Source organism: Palaemon carinicauda, chromosome 24, assembly GCF_036898095.1.
Source record: "Palaemon carinicauda isolate YSFRI2023 chromosome 24, ASM3689809v2, whole genome shotgun sequence".
NCBI classification, from domain to species: Eukaryota; Metazoa; Arthropoda; class Malacostraca; order Decapoda; family Palaemonidae; genus Palaemon; species Palaemon carinicauda.
The window spans coordinates 16,694,177-16,704,176 of NC_090748.1; the positions used below are offsets into that span (position 1 = coordinate 16,694,177).

Genomic DNA, 10,000 nt, shown 5'->3' on the forward strand with positions numbered 1-10,000 from the left:
ACAACAAATCTATACCAAGCTTATTCAAAACAGAATTTGCTGAATCAAAGTAATGGCAATTTCAATCAAGGTTTTGTAAGGGTGAAGGGGTGGGCGGAGTTAACTGTATTTCACGAGACAACAACAAAACCATTGGAATCTCAAACACCGGCCCAATACAGCATTTGTTCAGAAAATTACGAATATAATTCGTAACTTTCCATATTTGTTTGTATTAAAATTATCAAACAACCACTTATTCCCTTTGAGTCAAAGTAACCGTGTATTTTGACTCAAAGGGAGTAAGTGGTTGTTTGATAATTTTAAGTTGGTATTGAATTAGCTTGTTTTTTATTTTTAACCCTCTTCCATTGGTTCCCTTATTACCTTGTTATAACTATACAAGCCGATATGGTTATGTACTGTAAGACAGGAGCAGAGATATCTCTCCGTCGGCAGTATGGCAGCAACTCCTTTTCTATTCCTCTGAGCCTTCTGTGAAATTACTAATCTTCGTTTTCAAGTGTTTTTCGCATATGTGTTTTTTCATCAATAATTATACGGTGAGGAATATGTACAATATTTGGATGTTGTAAAAACTCCACTGGACCACTGGATAGCTTCATCGATTAGTTTGCCACGACCATGTGCCACGTCGAGACGTATGCAGTTCAGAAGTTCTCGTCCTAGAGTTATGACCAAGGGTTTACATTGATGTATTCAGCATCGTTGTGTGTGATTGAGCCCGAGTGGAGTCCTGCTTGATGTGTCGCATAATTGGCTCCTTTATCTGCAACCTGCTCTTGTGGTGAACGTCGTCGTCACTTCCACTTATATGCCTCTCTGGACAATAACAGGTATGGGGTTCAACTGAAGGAAGCGGGTTTTAGTTCGATTCCTTGTTATTGCCAGTACTTTCATTTGTATTTAAGTAAAGGTCTTGAAAAATCCTTAATTATTAGATAACTATTCTTGGTCCTTTTGAGTCAATTTATTCATATAAAATTTCTAGGTTATTTGCGTCAAAGGTTGCATTATGAAGTTTAGGGCTTTGGTTAATTTTATTTTGTGCGAAGCCCTGTAAAAGTTTTGCAGTTTAATTTGAGTAATCCTGGGGAAATTTAATTTGACTTACTGTTTCTATGTCACTAATAGTGATATTGTTTATATTTTTAGGACAGAGTGGTTACGAGCTAAACATATTCACTGAATAGGATTTTCTCGCTTTGTCTACGTTTGGATGAGGTCCTTTCGTCGACAGGAATTCTATTTAACTATAAAGCGGTCTAACATACGAATGTACTATTTGGCTTGCAACCTTCAGCGGTTTGTTGTTAATTCTAAGGTGTTAATAATTATATTAATCTGTGTGTTAAGGCTGTTTTAAATTACATTCCTAAGTATTGTTTAAGTGAATAAGTATATAAAAGTTTAGTTCAGCATTCATCAAACAGCATCGGTTCTTTCTATCCCTCATTCTAGGATCTATCAATTTACAAACCTTCCTGTTTTGAGTTTGTATAACAAACAATTCTCTCTAAAGCTTTTTCTCCTATATATATATATTTTTTTTTTCTCAAATACCTTTTTAAACACCCTATCAATGCTTATCTATACCGACACATAGTATTACACTATTTTTTTTTTATTCATTAAACACATTATCCTTATCCCAACACATGATGTTTTTTCATTTATGTCACATCCCTCGTGAGCCTTTATGGAGGGCAATATCATCAAATTTCCCTGGGCAATTTTTCATGAGTCATTTTTTCCCCCTTAAGCCATTTAGTAATTGATGATATAGAAGAATTTCACAGATGATTTATCACAAGGTAATTGCAATTGGAAACACCTGAATGACGAACCATCACGAAGGGTTGGGTACAAATTCAACCCGCCGACTCATTGCTAGGCCAACTCATCGCTGGCCCAATCCATTGCTGGTCTCTCATCGCTGGCCTAACTCATCGCCTGGAAACCTCACGAGGCTAATTTATAAAATTGTGGTCTTCAGCTGCTGATTCTCATCTTAATTTCTTGGACAGAAACTTACGGTCTATTAAATTTCTTCTTTCTGATCAAGATATTAATCTCTGGCACCATCGTTCAATTAGTTCATTATGCATGTTGCATAAGATTTTTTAAAGTTCTGACCATCCTTTACATTCAGATCTGACCGGACAGTTCCATCCTGTTCGTAATACTAGGCATGCTGTTAATTATAATAGTCAGGCCTTCTCTATCATGAGGCTGAATACTACACAGTACTCTAGAAGTTTCATTCCAGGTGTGACCAAGTTGTGGGATGATCTTCCTAATCGGGTAGTTGAATCAGTATAACTTCAAAAGTTCAAACTCGCAGCAAATGTTTTTATGTTGAACAAGATTGCATAAGTCCTTTTATAGATAATAAATCAAATATCTGTTGTAATGTTGTTAATGTTTTTAAGATATTCTATATCAATTTTCATTACTTCTTATATCGTTTATTTATTTCCTTATTTCCTTTCCTCACTGGGCTATTTTTCCCTGTTGGAGCCCTTGCGATTATAGCATCTTGCTTTTCCAACTAGGGTTGTAGCTTAGCTAGTAATAATAATGATAATGATATCGAAAACAGATTTAATGAAAATTAAAATATGACACTTACATGATGCTAAAAATAGATTAAATCCTATATAATTATAGAAAAAAATCTATGATGAAAAAAATAAGAATGAACCTACGTTATGTGAAAGACAACGTAAATATTCAATAGGGATTCTTTCAGTAAAATTTTGAACAATTCTAAGAATGCGGGCATCAGACTCCCTGTATTTTTTAAATTTCGCTGCATGATACAAATGATTTCAAATAATAGTCGACATTTTTTAAATGTTTTTGAGTGCATTAATGAATTTTAATAGGGTAGGATGTTTCATATCTAATTCCATTTGTATTCTGTTTACTGCTTTTGGTTGTTCAGTTGTTTGTTTCAAGGTTTAAAGTTCCAACATACAAATTCCACATTTCCATTAGGAAGAAACTGGTGCATGTCTGTTATTCCAGTGTCTGTTTAACCGACCTATATAATTGTCTTTGGGCCAATTCAAGACTCGCTTAGCTCTGTGGATATTTCGTTAGCTAAGGCATCAATATAGGAATCTAAATGTTAGACCCGTACAAATGCAAGTGCCAGTTTCATCTTTACTTGTAGAGAAAACTAGCTGCTGTTATCTCCTGCATATTTTGACTCGGGTGAAAGAAGCATCTTTTTACTTTGACGTCTGGAAAATTTTCCTTGATTGCTAGACAGGCTGGAATGTCAAAATCGCATACCATCGATTTTCTGGTTTACGGAGGGTTTACGTTCTTTTATCATTTCAAATAGCCTTGGATATGTAACGTTCTGCTTGTTAGGTAAAAAAGCATAAAGTACTAGTATGACACTCATGGATTTTGAGCCATTACAAAATGCACCTGAGAAAATAGCTTGGGAGCGATCTGAAAGGTTCGTTCTAGATACCAAACTCCTGCCGAAATAAAATGTTGCACCCAACTACTTCCAAATAGCAATATTCTGTCTTCACTGGGCCCCACACTGCCTTTGATTAAAAAAAATCTTCCTTCGGTGTTGGCTCTGTTTCTTAAGTAGAATATTCATCAGGGATTACTAACTGATGAAGGTCAACTGGTTTTGGCGGAGGGGCACTAATTCTGTATCTGTTTCCGCTGAAGGGTTTTCTTTAGAGCAGACGAACACGGCAGTGATCCTTGCAATGCTTGGGGAACATTAAACAAAATTTAATAACTACACTCGGGTTTTCTATAGTCTCCTCTGCTCTTGTTTTATTATTTGTAGTAGTCCTTTACACTTCCACTTTGATCGGTAAAGAGTCCTGGGTGTGAGTCTTAAGAATTAAACTGTTTCCAAATCTTGTGTAGTCCTGCATTGCATCTGCTGAGCTGTTACTTACTCTTCTTTAAAGAAAGTTTTGTGTGTTCCATGAGGTTAAGTTTTGCATTTTTTGTATTGTTTTAATTTACTCTTCTTTAAATCGAGGTATCTTGCAGTGATTTAAGGGTTTTGGTAGAGGTGAGGCGATAAGTTATCGCATTCTCATCTCGAATATACTGTGTGACGAGCCGAGAGAGGAGTTGTGAACTCAAAGGCAGATTGGAAACGACTGAGTTATTTATTAAGGAACACTCTTCTTTATATACAAAACCTCAAGGCAACAGAACATGACCTGTTCGAGAGACAGACAATGTTACAGAGCAAAATGGATACATGATCATTCAGGTTCTTTTTAGTACGAGGGAAGAGCGCAGATATAAGCATAATATATACAAAATAATTATGTACAATTGTGTGACACACGGTTGGTACATGGCTCCCCCCCTAAAAATGACATACTGTACATGTTAAATAGGGCGCCCTGATCTAGAGAGGCGAACTGTAGGCGGGTCATCTGGCAGAAGATAAGCAGGTTTTAGACGATCAATGGAGACCCAGTCTTCTTTGCCCCGAATGTTTAGGAGGAATGCTTTCGGACTGCGTCGGATCACAAGGAAAGGGCCCGTGTAAGGGGGCGTTAGTGGTGGCTTGCTGGTGTCGTTGCGCAGGAAGACGTGCGTTGCAGAGTGCAAGTCCGTTGGTATGTGATGCTTTGCTGGGGGCTTGTAAGTCTGGCGGCACAGAGTAAATTTTCCCACGACGTGACGTATGCGCTGGAGATCGTCGGAGGAGGTTGTAGAAGGAAAAAATTCGGCAGGGACGACCAACGGGTCGCCATACACCATTTCGGCTGCCGAGACGTCGAGGGAGTCTTTAGGAGTGGTCCTTAGTCCAAGGAGGACCCAGGGAAGCTGAGTAAACCAGTTGCAATCCTTGCAGCGGGACATCAAAGCTGCTTTGAGGGTGCGATGAAAACGTTCAACCATTCCATTGGCAGCGGGGTTGTAGGCCATTGTCTGATGTAGGGTGATGCCCAGGAGATTCGCTAATGACGTCCATAATTGAGAGGTGAAAGTTGTTCCCCTGTCAGAAGTAATATGCTCAGGGATACCGAATCTTGAAATCCATCCAGAGAGTAAGGCAGATGTACATGAGGCGGACGTTGCAGTTTCCATGGGAATGGCTTCAGGCCAACGAGTGGAGCGGTCGATAACGGTAAACAGGTAACGATGTCCTTGTGATGTGGGTAGGGGGCCTAAAACGTCGACGTGAATGTGTGCGAAACGACGCTGAGGTTGAGGAAAGGTGCCCACTCCTGAATCCGTGTGTCGATGTACTTTGGAAGTTTGGCAAGAAGTACACGCACGGACCCAATCCTTACCATCCTTAGAAATGCCGTGCCAAATGAACTTTGCCTTCAGCAGCTGAGCAGTAGAACGGCACGAGGGATGTGAAAGGCCGTGGATGAAATCAAACACCTGTCGGCGCATGGGAGCAGGAATCCAAGGTCGCGGTCTACCAGTACTGACGTCACAGAGGAGGGTGGTGTTGGAGTCTTCGAGGGGAAAATCCTCCCAACGGAGGGATGTGCAGGATGTACTTACAAGCTTGATACTCTGGATCCTGTCGTTGGGCTTCAGCCAGGGCGTTGTAATCCAATCCCAGTTGAATGGCAGCCAACGTGTTTCTTGACAGGGCATCGGCAACGGGATTCATTTTCCCAGGGACGTATTGGAGGGTGCAATTGTATTCAGCCACGGCGGAGAGATGTCGGCGTTGACGGACGGACCAGGCGTCAGACTGTCGAGTGAAGGCGTGCACCAGAGGCATGTGGTCTGTACGAATGACGAAGGGCGTACCTTCTAAGAAATGGCGAAAGTGACGGACAGCCAAGTGCACCGCCAGCAATTCTCGATCGAAGGTAGAATAACCCGATTCTGCCTTGGACAGTTTTCTGCTGAAGAAGGCCAATGGGCGGGGCGAGCCTTTGACCACCTGATCGAGTACTGCACCAATAGCGACGTCGCTGGCATCGGTGGAGAGAAGGAGAGGGGCGTGTGGGATAGGAAAAGTGAGAGCCGCAGCAGTTGATAGGGCCTTCTTTGCATTGCAGAAGGCTGCTTCTTAAAGGGGACCCCACTTCAGGTCCTTTGGCTTGCCCTTGAGGGAGGCGTAGAGGGGAGCAAGAGTGGCGGCAATTGCTGGCAGAAAACGGTGATAATAATTGATCATGCCCAAGAATTCCTGCAGAGCTTTGACGGTCGAGGGCGTGGGGAAATTCTGAACGGCTGCTACCTTCTCAGGGAGGGGATGGACTCCTTCAGGAGTGATACGGTGCCCTAAGAACGACACTTCGTTGGCGCCAAAGGTACACTTGTCGTACCGGACTACAAGGCCGTTTTGTTGCAGGCGGTCGAGCAAGATGCGCAGGTGACGGAGGTGTTCCTCTTTTGAGGAGGAGAACACAAGTATGTCGTCCACATAACATACACAGAAAGGGAGGTCCCCTAGGATGCCATCCATGAGACGTTGAAACGTTGCCCCAGCATTACGAAGGCCAAAACAGGAGTAATTGAAGGTGTATGTGCCAAACGGAGTGGTGATGGCGGTCTTGGGGATGTCTTCTTGGTTCATAGATCACCTGATAATACCCCTTCAGGAGGTCGAGCGTAGAGAAAACCTTCGCTTTGTGCAGGTAGGAGGTTACATCGGCAATGTTTGGGAGGGGGTAGTGATCCGGTTCTGTTTGCATGTTCAGGCGCCTGTAATCCCCGCACGGACGGAGGGAGCCGTCTTTCTTCAGAACGATGTGTAAGGGTGACGACCATGGGCTGGAGGCCTTTTGGCAAAGGCCCATTTTCTCCATTTCGGCGAACGTCTGTTTGGCGGCTGCCAATCGTTCCGGTGCCAGACGTCTGAATTTTGCAAAGACTGGGGGTCCCGTCGTCTTGATATGGTGATAAATACCGTGCTTGGCAGGAACCGTGGGCGTTTGGCGAAGTTCTGGACGGAAAACTTCCGGGTACGACGTGAGGAGGTGGGCGTAGGCATCCGTGGGTGCGCTGATGTGGAGAGCGAGGTTAGAGGGGGCGGGTTGAAGAGGTGTCGACAAGTACGAGTCTGCGTTGACCAATCGTCGGTGGGCGACATCGACCAGAAGGTGGAAATGAGAGAGGAAATCCGCACCGAGGATTGGCATTGTGACGTCAGCAACGAGAAACTTCCAATTGAATTTACCGTTTCCGAACGATAATGTGAGGTTCTCGTAACCGTAGGTGGGTATCGCAGATCCGTTGGCAGCTACCAAGCGGACGTCGGCAGATGTAGACAGACTACGTTGTGCCTTGAAGAGTTTCCTTGGCAAAGAAGGTGGAAATGAACGAGTTATTTATTAAGGAACACTCTTCTTTATATACAAAACCTCAAGGCAACAGGACATGACCTGTTCGAGAGACAGACAATGTTACAGAGCAAAATGGAGACATGATCATTCAGGTTCTTTTTAGTGCGAGGGAAGAGCGCAGATATAAGCATAATATATACAAAATAATTATGTACAATTGTGTGACACACGGTTGGTACAACTGTATACTTAGGTTCGTGCACATGGTATTCATTGTGTTTCTAGGGTAATACTTTAATCATGTAACGGGGGATATCTTCTTTTAGTCAGCTAAAGAAAAATGAATTCAGTGTCTCGAAAGAAGTTAGCTTTTAAATTCGTTGGTTTGTGTAATTCATACAAATCCATAAAATTTTCACGTGGGCAAATTACACAGAGTACAAACTAATATTCATATAATATTTTTCCTTTATATAGAAAAACAAAACCATAGTTTATTTTCCTTGACGTAAAAGTCATTGACATTTTAGCTTAATGGTTTAGTTAATTTTTCTGTAATTTCTTTACCATAATTTTTCTTTTATTTGCAATGGAAAAATAAAACCAATATAAAACGCATATGAATTTATGAACAATACTATCCTTGTTTTGTAACATTTGTGCGTATAGAAGAATCGAGCAGCTAATGGTGAAATGGCTGGGGATTTTAGATTGCACCCATACACAAAGAATACACACTATAAACATTGTCAAATTTAGCCTCTCATTGTCTTGTCAACGTGAAACCATTTAAATTTAAAAATAAGAACATTCGACACCAAGAATACTTCAACAGAATTTTTAACTAAATTATCTGTTTTCTTACTCATCTGCCATTTACCACAGGGAATGTTATATGTAGGTTATCTTTTAATCCTTCATATAAACAAAACTTATTGGTCATTTGTCATTTTGCAATTTATTTTGCAATGATATTATCTCACTTAATTTTCATTTTCCGATTGTTTGCTTTATTCAGCTATCATTTTGTAATTCCTTTTGTAATAGCACTATTTCACTTAATTCATTTTCTGATTGTTTTGATTTACTTAATATTGACCAACAGCATGATTCGTTTTCTATTTCTAGTAAAGAAAACTCAAAGTTGTAAATGAGAAAAGAAATGTCTTTCTTTACCTAAAACAAGCGTGAATTGGACCCTTCTCTAAGAACCCCTCTCTTCACTCATTTTTTTTTTTTTTTTTTTTAAAGAACAACCAATTAATTCAAATAATAATTGGCTTGTTTGTAAGATTCTTGGATAAACTTCTATATAACTCTGTAACTTAGAAATAAAGACATCCTCATGGATAACATTCTTAGAAATTAAGCCTATATGTATCATAGAGGGATCTAAAACTTCACCAGAAGTAATGGTTAAACATCATTATCTCATATAACATCAATAGTACAGCTCCACTTATCTGCCCTAAGCAAGTTGATTATCTGCCCATAAGTTATGAGTTAGGTTATGCAACTGACTGCTGACTATTCCACTATTCTACGTAGTCTGAATTTCATGAATGTGTAAAAAGCCAGAGGCGTCTATCTAGGTTTTATGAATAGACATATTTGCAAAACATATTTTTATGGAAATATTTTAAAGATCATCGTGTTAAACGGCCAATTGAAACAGTTTATGCAATCGCTGAAATAATTCAGAGTTTGACCTTTAAACATTTACTTTAAACATAAACATTTTTTTTTTTTATTAAATTTGTTCACAATGTTTGTGTATTGTCGAGCTATGAATTCGAAATCTTTTTGTTTCCGAAGAATATTTTTCTTGCATTCTTGCAGAGGACTAAATGAATGCCATTTCGCTTTCCACCACCCGTGTTTGATTTTAATTAATTTTAATTATTTTTTTTTTCTGCAATTTTAGGTAACTTATTTATCAAATCGTTTTCTCTAATCCTCACTATAACCTAATATAAATATAATAGAGAAAACATATGATGACTTAAAATGATATATAATATATTATAGCATGCACAATTATAGGTATTACAACACTTGGAGTACACTGCACGGAGTCATAATCTTAAATTCCTTAGGAATGGTCATATACCTACTTTTGAACCTTATTCTGAAATTAGTTTCCCGTCATAAGCATCACATGAAACTAAGCACACTAATCGTGCTCGACCTTGAGACGAAGAAAATTAAAATTTTCTCCCATTGACTTAGCTACAATTATTGATACTATTTTTTATTAATAATTGATTGTGTCATAAATAATCATTGATACTATCATCAATAAGTCACGAGAAGGTTGGCACTAAGGATTGTTTGAGGGCATAACAGTACCTATCTTCAACCGGCAATAACTGTCATTGTATATAACTCGCTATTCTACCATTCTTTGAGGCGATGTTGTAAATATGGGAAACATTGAATAAGGTATAGTCCTAATCATGGTTATTCTTGTTGGTGTGTAGATTTAATGAATAAAATTAGAAGAATGAAAAGTGCAAAACAAATAATCCCTTATAAATTTTCACGTTTCTAACTATTATATTTTTAGAGCTCTTCATTACTTGTAGGTAGTAGGTTGGCCAGGGCACCAGCCACAGGCTGAGATTCTACCATTAGAGAGTTATGGGGTCTTTTGACTGGCCAGACAGTACTACATAGGACCCTTCTCTCTGGTTACGGTTCACTTTTCCTTTGCCTATACATACACCGAATAGTCTGGC

At 39.6% G+C, this 10,000-nt stretch overlaps 1 protein-coding gene across 3 annotated transcripts in view; it reads right to left on the bottom strand.

Annotated features, from left to right (window-relative positions):
• LOC137618105 (dopamine receptor 1-like) overlaps positions 1 to 10,000 on the bottom strand; it is a 716,045-nt gene that overhangs the window by 45,966 nt on the left and 660,079 nt on the right. The gene's annotated exons all lie outside the window — the stretch shown is intronic.